Source organism: Anomaloglossus baeobatrachus, chromosome 4 (genome assembly GCF_048569485.1).
Source record: "Anomaloglossus baeobatrachus isolate aAnoBae1 chromosome 4, aAnoBae1.hap1, whole genome shotgun sequence".
Lineage (NCBI taxonomy): Eukaryota > Metazoa > Chordata > Amphibia > Anura > Aromobatidae > Anomaloglossus > Anomaloglossus baeobatrachus.
This window is the reverse complement of record NC_134356.1, coordinates 168,295,967-168,313,245: the sequence shown is the minus strand read 5'-3', so window position 1 is coordinate 168,313,245 and position 17,279 is coordinate 168,295,967. Positions and strand designations below refer to the sequence as shown.

At 48.8% G+C, this 17,279-nt stretch overlaps 1 protein-coding gene across 1 annotated transcript in view; it reads left to right on the top strand.

Annotated features, from left to right (window-relative positions):
• Positions 1-5,235: 5,235 nt before the first annotated feature.
• AFF4 (ALF transcription elongation factor 4) overlaps positions 5,236-17,279 on the top strand; it is a 172,764-nt gene continuing 160,720 nt past the window's right edge. The window contains exon 1 of the mRNA XM_075344582.1: positions 5,236-5,506. The gene's annotated coding sequence lies outside the window, so the exon portion shown is untranslated. The remainder of the gene's footprint in view (positions 5,507-17,279) is intronic.

Below are 17,279 nucleotides of genomic sequence, written 5' to 3'. Positions count from 1 at the left end.
AAGCAATGTCCACATTTGAAACATCCGACAAGTGGGTCACGATTACTGAAGGGATTCTGTATATTAGGCACATAGTGGCTCTTTACTACAATATCTCTAATACTGGGAGCCCGTCTAGCTGTCATGAGTGGGGTATCAGTAATGAGATCTGAGAGTACCGGATCAGATGTTAAGATCGGCCAATGTTTGTGAAGTATGTCTCTCATCGTACACCACTCATGATTATAGGTTCCGATGAACCTAAGTTCACCTTCCGTGGGACTTTTTTTGGGTCTATAGGTAAGAAGTTGTGTCCTAGGGGTATTTTTGGCTCTAAGATATCCCCTCTTGATCATTCTACCACTGTAGCCGCGATCCTGGAAACGGCACCTAAGATCGGTTGATTGGGCCTCAAATTTGTTGTTAGAGGAGCAAATTCGTCTCATCCGTAGGAACTGCCCGGTAGGGATGGCTCTTATAGTAGAGGGCATGTGGGCTGAAGAGGCGTGCAGCAGAGCATTGACCGAGGTTCCTTTACGGAAGACATCTGTTTGTATGATATGATCATCTCCGACCTCTATCTTGATGTCCAAAAAATCAATGCTACTGCTGCTGTGCCTAAAAGTCAGCCTGATGTTAAAATCATTAATGTTCAATAATTTCATAAAATCCTCAAGCTGCCCCACTGTACCCTGCCAAATGAACAAAATATCATCAATGTACCTTAGCCAGCACTGCACGTGGGCGCTGGCCCCCGCGCCCTCGTCGCCAAAGATGGTCCGTTCCCAAAATTTTTTTCTTTTTAGAGATCAATGTTACCTTCAGAGGCGTGGCACTGCGATGGGCGCGGCCTGTGCGCCTTCGTACGCCAATCTTTTCCTAGGATTTTGGGAACGGACCATCTTTGGCGACGAGGGCGCGGGGGCCAGCTCTACTATAAGAGCCATCCCTACCGGGCAGTTCCTACGGATGAGACGAATTTGCTCCTCTAACAACAAATTTGAGGCCCAATCAACCGATCTTAGGTGCCGTTTCCAGGATCGCGGCTACAGTGGTAGAATGATCAAGAGGGGATATCTTAGAGCCAAAAATACCCCTAGGACACAACTTCTTACCTATAGACCCAAAAAAAGTCCCACGGAAGGTGAACTTAGGTTCATCGGAACCTATAATCATGAGTGGTGTACGATGAGAGACATACTTCACAAACATTGGCCGATCTTAACATCTGATCCGGTACTCTCAGATCTCATTACTGATACCCCACTCATGACAGCTAGACGGGCTCCCAGTATTAGAGATATTGTAGTAAAGAGCCACTATGTGCCTAATATACAGAATCCCTTCAGTAATCGTGACCCACTTGTCGGATGTTTCAAATGTGGACATTGCTTAGCCTGCAAAAACATCATTCGCAGCAAGACCTTTACCTCCTCGGATGGCAGGAAAACCTATACCATCCGCAAATACATCTCGTGTGGTACCACACACGTGGTGTATTTCGCCACATGCCCATGCTCCCTGATCTACGTGGGGCTTACCTCCCGTGAGCTCCGCGTGAGGGTCAGGGAGCATGTGCGTGACATTACAGCAGCTGCATCCGTGGAGGATTGGTCTTTGCTGAAAACCCTCCCCCGCCATTTTAAAAAACACCATGCATGCGATGCCACGCTTCTTCAAATACGTGGCATCGATTCCATCAATGGTGGATCAAGGGGTGGGAATTTAAAACGGTTACTGGCCCAATGTGAAACCCGATGGATCTCCACTCTTGACACTCTGGTGCCAAAGGGGTTAAACGAAGCTATTAGCTTTGTCCCCTTTCTGTAGGTCTCATAATTTGGCTATATAGATCCAGCTCCTCCTTCCTTTTCATTTTTCACTCTCACTTGTGACTCCCTTTTTAATTGCTTTTATAGTATGTATCCACATTATTCTTACGGTCTTATTATTCATATTTATGCATTCACATATTTGTTTCATGGCATAATTTATGTTCCATCCCCCCCTTCTTCCCCCTGCTGATGGCTGCTAGGCTTAATGATGGGTACTAACCATATATATATATTTTCTTAATCATATTTACAGCTGTTGATTATATTAATACATCTCCAATAAATGGATCAAGTGCGGCATATGATCTGGACATATTTTCCGATTTTCTGGACGTTACCATACATGGACTTTATTGATCTATATGAGGAGATTCCACTCCAGCATACTATATGGATCATAGTGACCTCTTGAATGTGGACTTTCCAGCATATTTGTTCCGGTAATGGAATGAACAAGGAACTTCCTATTGTTGCCGCCTTCTCTTTCTGTCATGTGACGTCGCGTGATGCTTACCCGGTCATCTGACCTCCTTGCTCACCGCCCACCGACTGCGCTCCGTGGCCGTGATCGCCTCCTTCACTGCCGCGATCGCGGTCACCACTGACCTTGGTGCTAGCGTGGGACATGGGTGACGCGTCCCACTCCCCCGCTTTTACCCTCGGGTCTGACCGCGCTCGCGGCGGTGTTTCGGGGGCGTGTCTGGTCTCGGCGCGCGTCACTAAGGGGGCGGAGCACCCGGAAGTCAATGGCTGATGACAGCATTTAAAAGCAGCCCTTCTAAACGCCAAACATATCGCCTATTCCTGATGAAGCTGGAGCCACTGTGATTATACCACCAAGCGAAACGTACGTTGAAGGATGGCCTCAGGGTAGATTGGATGGTTATACCCCCTTGGGAGCTCTCTTTGCCTCTGAAAGCACTTTACCTTAGGACAACCACCTTAGTATTATTGCCCATGGTATTTATCATGTTAGGACTGAGCACATGCACTTTACCTGCATTATTATCCATTCTCATGATGTTTTTATGAGCAATGATTGTTTCCATACTGTATGTATCAGTTTTATTCCATGGATGGTCCCTTGTCCTTGATATTCCATAAACGGCATTTTTTCCTGACAATCCGAGCCCCATAGAATATTTACCCCTTCATGTGGTTTTATATTGTGGTTTTATCCTGACCCTGATGATTTTTTGTGTGTCATTTTAATCATGCACTATAATAAACTTTGTTATATTTTTGCACCTTATATACTCGATTTCTCCTGTGTATTTATGTGTTTTAACGAGTAGGTGCTTACCCCAGAGCCCCTCACTTGAGGTAGTCTCTGGTGGTTATACATTACTATAATGGTTATGAGGTTTTTTGGTTATCCATCGTAGCATGTGCGGGCTGTGAGATCAGGAGTTCAGTTGACTCCCGATCATCTGACTCCAGTGCCAGCTGATTAAATTCTGTCTCGCTGCATCCATCGCAAGTAGAAGTAGAAGGATCCGATAAAATAACAACTGCGGTTGCATGCGTTGCACATTCGATCCTCAGGATCCGGTCATATGCGGTTTGCGTTTTTTGCCTGCAGGGAAATAAACGCTGATGTGAAAGTAGTCTAAAGTGGATGAGATTGTATGAGGACTTCACCCACTGTGCGTCAAAGGCCAGAGTCACACTTGCGAGTGCCTCGCGTGTAACTCGCGTAAGTCTCTCATTGAATCACCCGGCATGGACTCACACTCTCAGGAGAGGAGCATCTCAGCTGCATAGACATACATGCAACTGACCCGCTCTTGTCAGGAGAGTGCGAGTCCGTGCCGGATGATTCAATGAGAGACTCGCGCGAGTTACACGAGAGGCACTCGCAAGTGTGACTCTGGCCTAAAGGTGCCGCTGAACTCTGCGGTTTTGGTGCTTTTATTTTCTCAAGAGACTTCTATGTTGGGCCTAAAAAAAACACATGTAAAAGAGAAGTTACTTTTCTCAAGTGCAGAATCATTAATAGTAATTCTGTACTATAAAAAAATGCGGCTTCACATATGCACGAAAAATAAGGGGGGAAAAGCAAAAAAATGCAATAATCAGAGGAGATTGTTAGTTTGGCGCACCTGCCGAAAAGAAATACACAGTATTTATGCAATGTGTGAACATGGCCTTAAAAACACAAAAAAGCCAGATATTGTATAGTGAAGCTAGGAAAGGATGAGAAAGTTCTGGCTTCTACCACTGTCAATGAATAAAGAAAGGATAAAATCTCCAGGTCCTCACTGGAGATGAGCAGATGATGCTGCGCCGGTCCTGGATAATCAAAAGCTGCGTAAGGTAAGGGATTCGCGGCCTCCTGTCCAGCCGCCAGGTACCACTGACCTGGACAGGAGTCCCAGGAATCAATCCGCTCATCTCTAGTCTCAGCCATCCCGGACAGGCCTAGATTGGGGCCAGGGCAGCTGCGGAATGTCCCTCACTGCCCCTCTAATGTCTCCTGCCAGGGTAGAAGGACCTGGTAACTGGGTGTGGCAGTGGTCACAATGTGCCACGGCACGAAGGGCGCCAAATAACCTGGGCTTCTGTTCTTCCACACTTGGGAAGGACGCCTCAGTGTTTCCCACTTCCAGTAGATTGGACCCCAAACTCTGTAAACTGCCTAAAACACTCGCCCTCTGGGGGTCCAGCGCCTTCTCAGTGTTTTGACTATAACTGGGACGGTGAAGTAAAGTGTGAATAAATGTGGTAACAATTTAAAATGTAAACATTTTACATTTTAAATTGTTACCACATTTATTCACACTTTGCTCGGCTGTTTTACTTTATATTGGTGGAGCATACGACACTATATATATTATTGTTTATAACTGGGACGGCGTGCATCACCGCTGCAGACAATCCCTCCCCTCAGCTTAGCGGTTTGTGCCATCCATCTTGTGTCATCACATTTCCCGCCTCATATATTAGATGAATGGTACCAGTAAAACTCATCCAGCAAGAAGCAAGCCCTCATACAACTGTATGAAGTAAGATTTCCTCACATGTGCAGAGACTTGACCAGGGCAGCACACAGCACTGGTGGTCTCATATACTGTGGTGATACACCGTGTAATTCACTATTCTACCAGCAGGTGGAGTAAACACCAAGCCTCGGCTGTGCCAAAACTTAAAGTAGCCAAACTATCATTTAAGTCCACTTTTCACACCCACACAAATCTTTTTAGTGCAGATTATACTACAGATAAGAATAAAAAAAAGAATGTAAAAAAAATCGGTACTGCCGAGTACCACCAACAAAATGGCGACGTAATGGCGACATATCCGCAGCGGGCTACGAATGGCCGCAGCAGCAGTGCGCATGCGGTCCCTACGTAGTCTGAGACGCTCGCGCCAAAGCAGAACGAGACAGCCACGCCCAGAGTAGTCAGAAGCTCCCCCTTCGGCGCGTCACGTGACTGCATGGGAGCCCCTCCCAACGGTCACTGAGAGACACCGAGACCGGGGGAGACGCAGAGACACCGGAGAGAGGACGTGAGCCCGCTGGCTCCAGCAACACAGACGCCCGACAGCCTTCACACAGCGCAGAGACATGGGCCGGGCCGCCAGGGGGACACGTGACGCTCGGAGCAGCCGCTAAGGACAGACGTCCTGACGGTGGGGGAGGAGGGAGACAAGTCTGCTGTACAGCGGCCGGCCCAGAGGCCTCACAGGAGGTAAGCGCTCGCCAGTCCACCACTGTGCCCCTCCCCCAGCCCGTGTTTATGGATTGTCATGTGTGACCCTCCTCCATGTTTGCTGCTGACCCCTCCAGTTACACATGTGTGCCCTGATGTCACATGACTAGCCGGGTTGGCTGCTGCAGAACCTCTTGGAAGCAGAAGGTGCAGCTGGCCCTTTATTGTTCCCTCTTTGGGTCTGGCTAGTGCTGGTGTGTGTCCTGGTCGCCCCCTGGAGCCCCCAGCTCCTGGGCCTGGCACTGGGCACAAGTTTGCTGCCTCCTGTGGGTGGAGGCCCATCTGTATAGGTGTGACATCCCCAGGTTCCCTTGTCTGCTGCTATTAACCCTTCAGGCTGTGTGACAGGCCTGTGCATGGGATTACAGAAGTGTGTACATGGGGGGCTTCAGCCCCCGCCCCTTGTCTTCTCATCAAGCCCTAACGGTTCTTTTGTGATAAGGTGGTCGGCCCCCAGCTGTGGTGAATGAAGCCCCCATTACCAGCAGGCACGGGCTGCTCTTTTCCGCTTGGCCTCCTCTTGAATCCCTGTATTTGTGCCTTTGTGTTGTCCCGGAGCATCCTAGCAGTGTTTGCTATGATGATCGGCCTGTGATGGGCTGAAGCTCCAGTAATTGACGTCAGGGCTTTGTTCCTTCACTTCAGTCCAGTGAGCATGTCTGTGGCATCCGCGATGGGGGACTGTGCTGGAGACACTGGTGGCAACTGTGCCATTCTCACCCGTCTTCTCATTGTCTCCCCTGCTCTGCTGTCATCTGGTGTGGATTGGGAAGGCTTGGCTTCTCGGGGTCAGGTGTATAGCAGCGCAGTCATTCCTACTCTTCTCACATGCACCATGCTTTAGTTTTTGAGGGATTCCTCTTTTTGTAGGGTATTAGTCTTAGGGGCTTCTATGATTAACATTCTTATGTCACAGAAGGACCCTCAACCTCACTCTGTGGGCATTCGCTGGCACTGATCTCCCCCCTGTTACATATTAGATGCCTCCATAGCAGGGGTGTACAAGCTAGACCTTGGAGCCATGTACATCTCTGTGATGCCTGTGCTTCGTGGTCACAGACATGTCTCCATTAGGAGTAGGTGGGTGGGGAGGGGGAACTTAACTGTACACATTGTGGCAATGACCAGGTCATCACTTAGCTGGTGGGAAGTGGCCATGTCTGTGACCAGGTCGTCGCTTAGCTGGTGGGAAGTGGCCATGTCTGTGACCAGGTCGTCGCTTAGCTGGAGGGAAGTGGCCATGTCTGTGACCAGGTCGTCGCTTAGCTGGTGGGAAGTGGCCATGTCTGTGACCAGGTCGTCGCTTAGCTGGTGGGAAGTTGCCATGTCTGTGACCAGGTCGTCGCTTAGCTGGTGGGAAGTGGCCATGTCTGTGACCAGGTCGTCGCTTAGCTGGTGGGAAGCGGCCATGTCTGTGACCAGGTCGTCGCTTCGCTGGTGGGAAGCGGCCATGTCTGTGACCGGGTCGTCGCTTAGCTGGTGGGAAGCGGCCATGTCTGTGACCGGGTCGTCGCTTAGCTGGTGGGAAGCGGCCATGTCTGTGACCAGGTCGTCGCTTAGCTGGTGGGAAGCGGCCATGTCTGTGACCAGGTCGTCGCTTAGCTGGTGGGAAGCGGCCATGTCTGTGACCAGGTCGTCGCTTAGCTGGTGGGAAGTGGCCATGTCTGTGACCAGGTCGTCGCTTTGGTGGAGGGAAGGGGTTGTGGCCGGGCCGTCGCTTTGGTGGAGGGAAGGGGCCGTGGCCGGGCCGTCGCTTTGGTGGAGGGAAGGGGCCGTGGCCGGGCCGTCGCTTTGGTGGAGGGAAGGGGCCGTGGCCGGGCCGTCGCTTTGGTGGAGGGAAGGGGCCGTGGCCGGGCCGTCGCTTTGGTGGAGGGAAGGGGCCGTGGCCGGGCCGTCGCTTTGGTGGAGGGAAGGGGCCGTGGCCGGGCCGTCGCTTTGGTGGAGGGAAGGGGCCGTGGCCGGGCCGTCGCTTTGGTGGAGGGAAGGGGCCGTGGCCGGGCCGTCGCTTTGGTGGAGGGAAGGGGCCGTGGCCGGGCCGTCGCTTTGGTGGAGGGAAGGGGCCGTGGCCGGGCCGTCGCTTTGGTGGAGGGAAGGGGCCGTCGCTTTGGTGGAGGGAAGGGGCCGTCGCTTTGGTGGAGGGAAGGGGCCGTGGCTGGGCCGTCGCTATTTATATAGGACCAAACAAAGGTTGTGCGCCTTTTCTTTATAAGATAGCAGTTTACTGCATTATTGCGTCCAACGAAAGTAACTCCATCATATACCAGCCAAGTTTAGTCTATGAATCTTCCTCGGGCCAGCTTCAGGCAGGCATGTAACTCGGGCCAGTCACTTCCACATGTCGCAGATTGCCCCAAAGTGCATGCGTGTTTGTCCAAGTTTGGGACGTAAATCTGAACAAATATGCTGTGACTTTCTTCTTTACCTCGCTGACGGTTGGACTGAGAGAGAGATGAGTTTCTGAACAGCCCTATGGAATAACATGAGTTTGTATGCTATCTGAGCAAAATACACTTTCCAGTGCCCATATCAATTTATATGCTCGTTTGCATGAGCCCCAATGCTCTGTATGAGGAGCCACGAATCAGCACCAATGGCAAATAAGTGCCAAAGGGACTTCAGTGGATCAGTGGAAATTACCCAGAATGCCATGGGTGGTACTATCCGACTAGTTTACGCTGCAGAATTTCTAGCTGAATTTTTGTTGGGATTGATATTTTGCTGTTACAATACCAGCGATGAAATGTTATAAAATCTCATCCGCTCGCTGCAGAGCATATCCACAGTGCTTGGCACGCCATTTTTGCCATCCGTAACTTGTCAGGTGACGCTGCAAATATTTATTGTGGCTTTCACACTACACAATGTGGCAAATATGCTGTAAAACCTGCAGTAAATTCCACACATTTTAGTGTGGCAGATTGTCCCATGTGGCCGTACCCTGATTTTTGGTAACATTCTATTAGTGTGTGGCAGATCCCGGATTATCCTCTTGGTCTTACTGATGGTTTAGTCGGCGGTGCCTCCCATGCATGGGCTTCCTGCGGGCTGTCTGTTACCCCCTAAATGCATGGTAAGCTAGCTGTATAGTGATCCGGGGGACTTGGCTCCTAGAAAGTCATAGTAATCTCCATTTTAGTGATACAGTGCCTGAGAAAAGTCACTTTTAATTCAAATGCAAATTAGATGGCTTCAGTGCCTCCTTGGTGTGGCCAAGGGCTCAGTGCACCATTACCCAGCCTCAATCTGCATTTTGGAGTCTCCCCCCCCCCCCCCGCTTCCTTGACTATGCTATTTTGCCCAGAGCGATTGTTGCTTGAAAGTGGCCCACTTCTCTACGTGTGCGCACCGACTCTGCCTAAGCTCAGCTGCGCACAACCTATGGGTGGGCACATTCTACCCTTGGCAGCCAGTCAGAATAGGCAGAGCTATGGAGAGGAGGGAAAGGGAAGCAAATCTGAATCAACAATGCGTTTTCTCAACAAAACAACCTCTGTTTATGCCTTATCAGGGTTATTTAACCTAAAAGGAGGTTTTTCCTGGGTGATGAGCCACTAAGAATAGCAGCTCCTACCCTGGTGGTCTTTTTTTCACTGCAGGTGATGTGTGGCTCTCAGTACATGTCTGGCCATCGCTGGATTTTCATGACATTGTGTACATGCATATAGTAGTATGGTGTAGAGACGTCCGTCTTCTAAAAATAAAGTTTAATATGTATTCTCGTTCCTGACATTAGTGACATCATGATAAATGTCTGATACATTTATTCCCACCTTTGGGTCCTCACATCCCAAAATCAGGTGGCTTATGTCTGTGGAAAGGGACATGTCAGTGTCTCCTCACTGATGTCTATGGGAGTTCCATGGCTTAGCAAGTTGTTCTACCACTTCTCCAGGGGAGGGAAGAGATATGCCATCCCTTTGTGATTGATGGGGGTCCACCTGCTGGGATAGTGAAGGTGCCGCAGCACTGTTGAATGTGGTAATTTGAATGGGACCGAAAGACGTTTTGTGGATTAGTGCGGGTCACTGCACTCAAAGCTGTGCGGATCAATAATGTCCTAGCAATGCGGAATATTCCTTCAATGACAAACTTTTTTTTTTTTTTTTTTTCTTTTCCATCTAGAAATGTAATTTGAATAGTTTTTGTGGTAGGGTGGATTACCTTACCAATGGCCAAGGTCCGGTCTGTTCACCATGTCAGGAGTATGGATCGCCCAACCAAGAGGAGGAAAGCCACAAATGCGACTTTAGCATGTTCTCTCCTATGCTGCAGTTAGTGCCAGCACAGACCACACGAATCCTTGATGTTAAATAAAAAATCATTACGAAGGATCTGATGAAACATTTTAAGCCTTACAAACTTTGTGGCTAAGGCTACTTTCACACATCCGGTTTTTGCTCTGCGGCACAATACGGCGATCTGCAGAAAAAACACAACCGTTTTTTTTTTGCCGCCGGTTGCGGGTTTTTCTTTTGCATAGACTTACATTAGTGCCGTATTGTGCCGCATGGGCTTGCGTTTGGTCCTTTTTTTGCCGTATGCGGCAGATTTAGCCGATGCCGCGGCCGGATGGAACGTTCCCTGGCACGTTTTTTTTCAATGCATGCCTATGGACGCCGGATGCGTAAAAAAACGCATCCGGCCGCCGCATGCGGTTTCTTCCACTGCGCATGCTCAGTAGCATGCCGCAACCGGAAAAAAACGGACGGGCCGCATGTAAAAACTTATGCAAAGGATGCGGTGTTTTCGCCGCATCCGTTGCATAGGTTTCACAGCCGGATTGAGCCGCACTGCTCAAACCGGATGTGTGAAAGTAGCCTAAGCAGGTTTTGTCAGCGTAACCTAGTAATGGCTGGTAAGAGGGGTGGGACTACAGTTGTCAGTGCTGTGACGGAGCGGGAAGACTGCATGAGCCACTGAGCTCACTGCTGCGGGCTGCATACAAAAAGGCAGCAGTAAGGCTGCTTTCACACATCAGTTTTTTGGCATCAGGCACAATCCGGCGAAAAAAACTGATGCCCCGGATCCGGCGAAAAAACGGATCAGTTGCATCAGTTTTTTCCATCAGTTCCTTTTTTGACAGATCCGGTGTGATACTGAGCATGCTCAGTTAAAAAAAACGGATCCGGTGGCTGGATCCATTTTTTGGCCGCATTACGCCGGATCCGGCGTCCATAGGCTTCCACTATAAAACATGCCGTACGGCGCTGGATCCGGCGCAATCCGTTTTTTTGCCGGACACAAAGGCTGCTTTCACACTACATTTTTTTTTAACATCCGTCATGAACTTTTTTTAACGCAAAAACGGATCCATTGCAAATGCGTTTTCATTTCAATGCATTTGCAATGGACTCGCGTCAACATGCGTTCACATGCGTTTGCGTGCGTTATAGTGAGGATCCAGCCACTTGCAGTTTTTAACTTTTTTTTCAAAAACGCTACTTGTAGCGTTTTTGAGCTGCGTCCAAATACTGCAAATTGCTGGATCCTGACTAAACAGCACGCAAACGCATGTGAACGCTGGCATGCTGATAAACCAGCCTCGCATGATCAGTCCCTCTCTCCACCTCCCTCCCTCTCACCCTCTCTCTCCACCTCCCTCCCTCTCCCTCTCCCTCCACTTTCCCCCCCGCCTGAGAGCGGAGGACGCTCGTAACCAAGGTAAACATCAGGTAACCACGGGCTTAGTTACCCGATGTTTATCTTGGTTACGTGTGCAGGGAGCAGGCAGCACTGCTCCTAGCAGCTGCAGACGCTCGTAACCAATGTAAATATCGGGTATCGAAGCAAGTTACCCGATGTTTACCTTGGTTACGAGCCTCCGCAGCTGTTAGATGTCGGCTCCCAGATGTCGCTATGGGGAGATAAGGTATGCACACCAGTGACTATGGAAGGGGAATACATGGAATAGCAGAAACTGCTGTGTGAATACTGACATGAAAAATTCAATAGCTATTTGTAAGAATGAAATGTGAAAAATTGAACCTGCATTACTGCCATGAATATATGAATAAAGAGAAATTTAGCTACTGAATTGATCAATGCAGAAGAGCCCCAACACTACGCCAAAGTATTTCTCTACGTTGGGGTCCCTAGCTTGTGTGTGTCCTCTCATGCAGTTAAAAAACTTACCGTGTATGGGACGCTGAGACCCAGGCTATATATACGATGTGGATTGGCAATAGGTGTGTGTGGGGAGGGTTCACAAACGAAAAACTACTAACAATAAGGAATAACGTTTGGAACTCCATTCTATGTCTGAACTGGGTGCAAAAAACCTAAAAAAACATCACTATGGGGAGATAAGGTATGCACACCAGTGACTATGGAAGGGGAATACATGGAATAGCAGAAACTGCTGTGTGAATACTGACATGAAAAATTCAATAGCTATTTGTAAGAATGAAATGTGAAAAATGGAACCTGCATTACTGCCATGAATATATGAATAAAGAGAAATTTAGCTACTGAATTGATCAATGCAGAAGAGCCCCAAGGCTCCCAGATGTCGGCTCCCAGTCTCACGTTTAGTTCCACTGACTCCCGATCACATGACTCCAATGCCCGCCCATAAACTTAGTGACAGGATCCTGCAAAATAACACATGCGTTTGCATGCATTTTGTTGCTGTAAAAGCAGGATCCGCTTTTGCAGCAAAAAAACGTTCATGACGCATGTTAAAAAAACGTAGTGTGAAAGCAGCCAAAAATGTTTACTTGAACGTTTCAGCTTTTTTGCTGCTTTTTTGGCTGCAGTTTTGTCAGCAGAACTTTCTGACATTTGACTTCCCAGCAAAGTCTGAGAAGTCAGATTTGTCATGCGCACATTGCAGTTTATTTGTCAGCGTTTTTTTTGTCAAAAGTTTGTGACAAAAAAAAATGCAGCATGTTCATTCTTCCTGCGTTTTTGTCAACATTTGTCACCCATTGAAATCAATGAGGGCATCAAAAACGCAAGAAAAATGCATGCTAATCAAAAGTGGTGCATTTTACCTGCCTTTTTACCTGCGTTTTTGGTACCAAAAAACGCAGGTGATTTGTCAGGAAGTGAGGTAACAGGCAAGTGGTCCCGTCCCGTCCTCCACGTGTTCCCCGAAGTACCGCTGTCCCCAGCATGCACGCACAGGGGAGATGATGGACCCCTCTCGCTGCCACCGCCGCCGCTGATAGTCCCGTCCTCCACGCTCCTGTCAGCTCCACGCAGTAGCGCGAACAGCTGAGCTGTCACTGAGGTTACTCGCGGCCACCGCTGGATTCAGCGGTGGCCGCGGGTAACCTCAGTGACAGCTCAGCTGATCGCGCGGCTGTCTTCAGCTGCTGCGTGGAGCTGACCGGAGCGGCGGTGTCTGCTGCTTCTCCGGTCACCTCCATGCAGCAGAGCTGGATGCGACGCTGGACCATCCTGGATTACGCCGGACATGGAGGGCTTTGTCGGGCTTATTAAATGGGAGAACGAGGGAATTTGTTAGTGTTTATTTCTAATAAAGGATTTTTTCAGGTGTGTGTGTGTGTGTGTGTGTGTGTGTGTGTGTGTGTGTGTTTATTTACTGTAACTTACAGATTAATCATGGAAGGTATCTCGGGGAGACACCTGACATGATTAATCTAGGACTTATTAGCAGCTATGGGCTGCCAATAACTCCTTATTATCCCGATTTGCCAACGCACCAGGGCAAATTGGGAAGAGCCGGGTACAGTCCCAGAACTGTCGCATCTAATGGATGCGGCCATTCTGGGCGGCTGCTGACTGATATTGTTAGGCTGGGGGGCTCCCCATAACGTGGAGCTCCCCATCCTGAGAATACCAACCTTCAGCCGTATGGCTTTATCTGGCTGGCATTAAAATTGGGGGGGACCGCACGCCAGTTTTTTTTAATTTATTTCTAATTTTTTTTTTTTCAATTCAACAAGCTTGATGGGCTTGTTTGAACTGAAAAATACATGAAACAATTGTTGACAAAACTGCAGCCAAAAATGCACCAAAAACGCACCAATAAAGCACCTACATTTTTTGTGACATTTCCAGGCTCTCTGACAAGGTGCAGTTTTGGCTGCAGTTTGTGAACACGAAAAAGAAGCAGCGTGCGCATGTAGCCTTATAATTCGAAAAATCCGGTAAATGTCTGTTACTCTTCTCTCTGGCAGATGTACACTTGGTCCTTTCTGCCTTTGTAGGACGAGTGACACAGACATGGCCTCTGAGCCTTATCTTTGGGCCACAATTGTATACATGCTTCCAGTTGCAGATACTGTATCTTTTAAGGCTATGTGCACACGCTGCGTTTTTTTGACGCTGCGTTTTTGTGCGTTTTTGGCCGCTAAAAACGCACAAAAACGCACCTGCGTCGAAAAAACGCGGCAAAAAACGCACGCGTTTTGCCGCGATTTGGTGCGTTTTTTTGCTGCGTTTTTGCTCACTGCGTCCTTATGCGTTTTTTATCAGTGAACAAAAAAAAAAAAGGTCTGATGTCATTTCCTTCTTCAATGTGTTCTTCATTCTCCACTAGTGTATGCAGAAGAGCAGACAGCTGCAGAACTACAAGGCTCAGCATCCTCGATCCAATAGTGTATGCAGGACAGCAGACAGCAGCTGTCGAACTACAAGGCTCAGCATCCTCCATCCAATAGTGTATGCAGGAGAGCAGACAGCAGCTGTCGAACTACAAGGCTCAGCATCCTCCTTCCAGGACTGTATGCAGGATTTCTTTGTCCCCCCCAAAAAAAAAAATGACGTGGGCTTCGCCATATTTTTGTATGCTAGCCGGGTACAGCAGGCAGGTACGGGCTGCCCCCAACCCCCAGCTGCCTATTTGTACCCGGCTGGGAACCAAAAATATAGGGAAGCCCTTTTTTTTTAAATTATTTCATGAATTTCATGAAATAATTTAAAAAAAAAATGACGTGAGCTTCGCCCCATTTTTGAGTCCAGCCGGGTACAACTAGGCAGCTGGGGATTGGAATCCACAGTGCAGGGTGCCCATGATTTCTGGGCACCCCCGCTGTGAATTGCAGTCCCGCAGCCACCCCAGAAAATGGCGCTTTCATAGAAGCGCCATCTTCTGGCGCTGTATCCAACTCTTCCGGCTGCCCTGATGCCGGGTGGCTAGCCAGGTAATAATGGAGTTAGGGCTAGCTGTATATTATCAGCTAGCCCTAAGCCCGAAATTCATGGTGTCACGCCAATATTAGACATGGCCACCATGAATTTCTAGTAAAGATAAAAAAAAAACACAACACAGAAAAATATTTTTATTAGAAATAAAACACAACACAATTAGTGACTCCATCTTTATTGAAATAAACCCCCCTCCGCAGTAATCCTGGGTCAGGGTCCCGCGTCGTCCAATCCGGATCCAATATCATCTGATCGGTTTGCTGGAAGGCAAAGCGATCAGATGATCTGTCAGGATCAAGTGCCTGAATCCCATCACACATCAGCTGATTGCATAAACGCCGATTATACAATCAGCAGATGCATCAGTAGAAAAAAAAAAAAAATAATACTCACTTATGTGCTGAATTACCGGCAGCTCCCGGAGCGATGGGGCGGGAGTCTGATCCTGTCCGATCGCTGCAGCAGCTGCCGGTAATCAGGGATGAAGTCTCCTGACGCATCCGCTGATACCGGCCGGGCGCCCGCGTCAGCCCGAGACTCGATCAGCTGATGCGTCAGGTGACTGCATCAGGTGATCCATCGCCAGGTCCTGCAAGCAAGGTCCTGCCCCGGGGAGACTGCACACAGCCGGAGCGGGGGTGGTGATACCGTGAGAGGAGATGGGAGCGGGCATGGCACCGGGAGTCTGCAGACAGGTGAGTATAACTTTTTTTTTATTCTACTGTTAACTTTTGTTTTCGCAGCCGCTTCCACCTCCTGCCTGTACATGGCGCCGCACGGCAGCATACATGCACAGGACCGGAGGTGGACGCGGCGGTGACGGTACCGGGAGGATTCATGCTTCTGTCTATACTGACAGAAGGAATCCTCTTCCTGTACACGTCACTTTACTACCCACCTCCTGCGCTTATAGCTGCGTTTTTGGTCTTAGAAACGCACCAAAACGCAGCTATTTGCGTTTCTCATTGCGTCTTTCAACATCCCATTGAACTCAATGGATGAAAAGCGCAGTGAAAAACGCGGGAATAATTGACATGCTGCGTTTTTGTGGTCACCACAAAAACGCAGCTGAAAAAAAACGCTGTGTGGGGACAGCAAAAATGAAAACTCATAGACTTTGCTGGGGAAGCAAAGTCATGCAGTTTTGAGGCCAAACACGCACCCGAAAAACGCGCAAAAACGCCGAGAAAAACGCACCGTGTGCACATAGCCTAAAGCTCCTTCATTATTTGATGGCTGTTCAATTGTGTAGAAACAAGGTATGTACAGTAGATGTTCCCCACTAAAGGTCCAGTCACACTAAACAACTTACCAGCGATCCCAACAACGATAGGGATCGCTGGTAAGTTGCTAGGAGGTTGCTGGTGAGATGTCACACTGCGACGCTCCAGCGATCCCACCAGCAACCTGACCTGGCAGGGATCGCTGGAGCGTGGCTACACGAGTTGCTGGTGAGCTCACCAGCAACCAGTGACCAGCCCCCAGCGCTGCGTGGAAGATGCTGCGCTTGGTAACTAAGGTAAATATCGGGTAACCAACCCGATATTTACCTTGGTTACTAGCGCACGGAGCTACACGTGCAGAGAGCAGGGGGCAGCGCACACTGAGCGCTGGCTCCCTGCTCTCCTAGTTACAGCACACATCGGGTTAATTACCCGATGTGTGCTGCAGCTACATGTGCACAGAGCAGGGAGCAGCGCACAATGCTTAGCGCTGTCTCCCTGCTCTCCTAGTTACAGCACACATCGGGTTAATTAACCCGATGTGTCCTGCAGCTACATGTGCACAGAGCAGGAGCCGGCACTGACAGTGAGAGCGGCGGAGGCTGGTAACAAAGGTAAATATCGGGTAACCAAGGACAGGGCTTCTTGGTTACCCGATGTTTACATTGGTTACCAGCCTCCGCAGAAGCCGGCTCCTGCTGCCTGCACATTTAGTTGTTGCTCTGTCGCTGTCACACACAGTGATCTGTGCTTCACAGCGGGACAGCAACAACTAAAAAATGGCCCAGGACATTCAGCAACAACCAACGACCTCACAGCAGGGGCCAGGTTGTTGCTGGATGTAACACACAGCAACATCGCTAGCAACGTCACAAAAGTTGTTCGTTAGCAGCGATGTTGCTAGCGATGTTGCTTAGTGTGACGGGGCCTTAAGTACCAGCAAAAGAAACCCCCGCAATCCAGTTTATCCAGTGAGCCTATAGGCTGCACCATGTGTGGCCAGTAATCGATAGCAGTAAATATTACAACTTTATCACACGTCGCACTATTTAATACTCTTGGTTTGTTTTTCTGTTTTCCCAAATCTTTGTATAAATTCGAATTGCAAAGATTTTCTTGACGTCATGAATAAAAATTAGGAAAAAAATAGTACCGTATGTATTAAACCAGGTCATGCTAAAAAAATGGCAACTTGTCAGTAAGGCCCAAAGTATTGTGGGTTACCTTAAAGTGACTATATATGTTGGTTCCTCTATCCATTTTGGGAAATGTACCGGTAATTGTTTTGCCCTCTGAATGCATTAGAAGAGGTGAAGATGCCAGCACCGGATCCGTGATCTGTGACCCGGTAATTGTTCTCTTGAACTGACCTGTAACTAGGCTAGTGCAGTATAAGTGGCCAGTGACACGGCTAG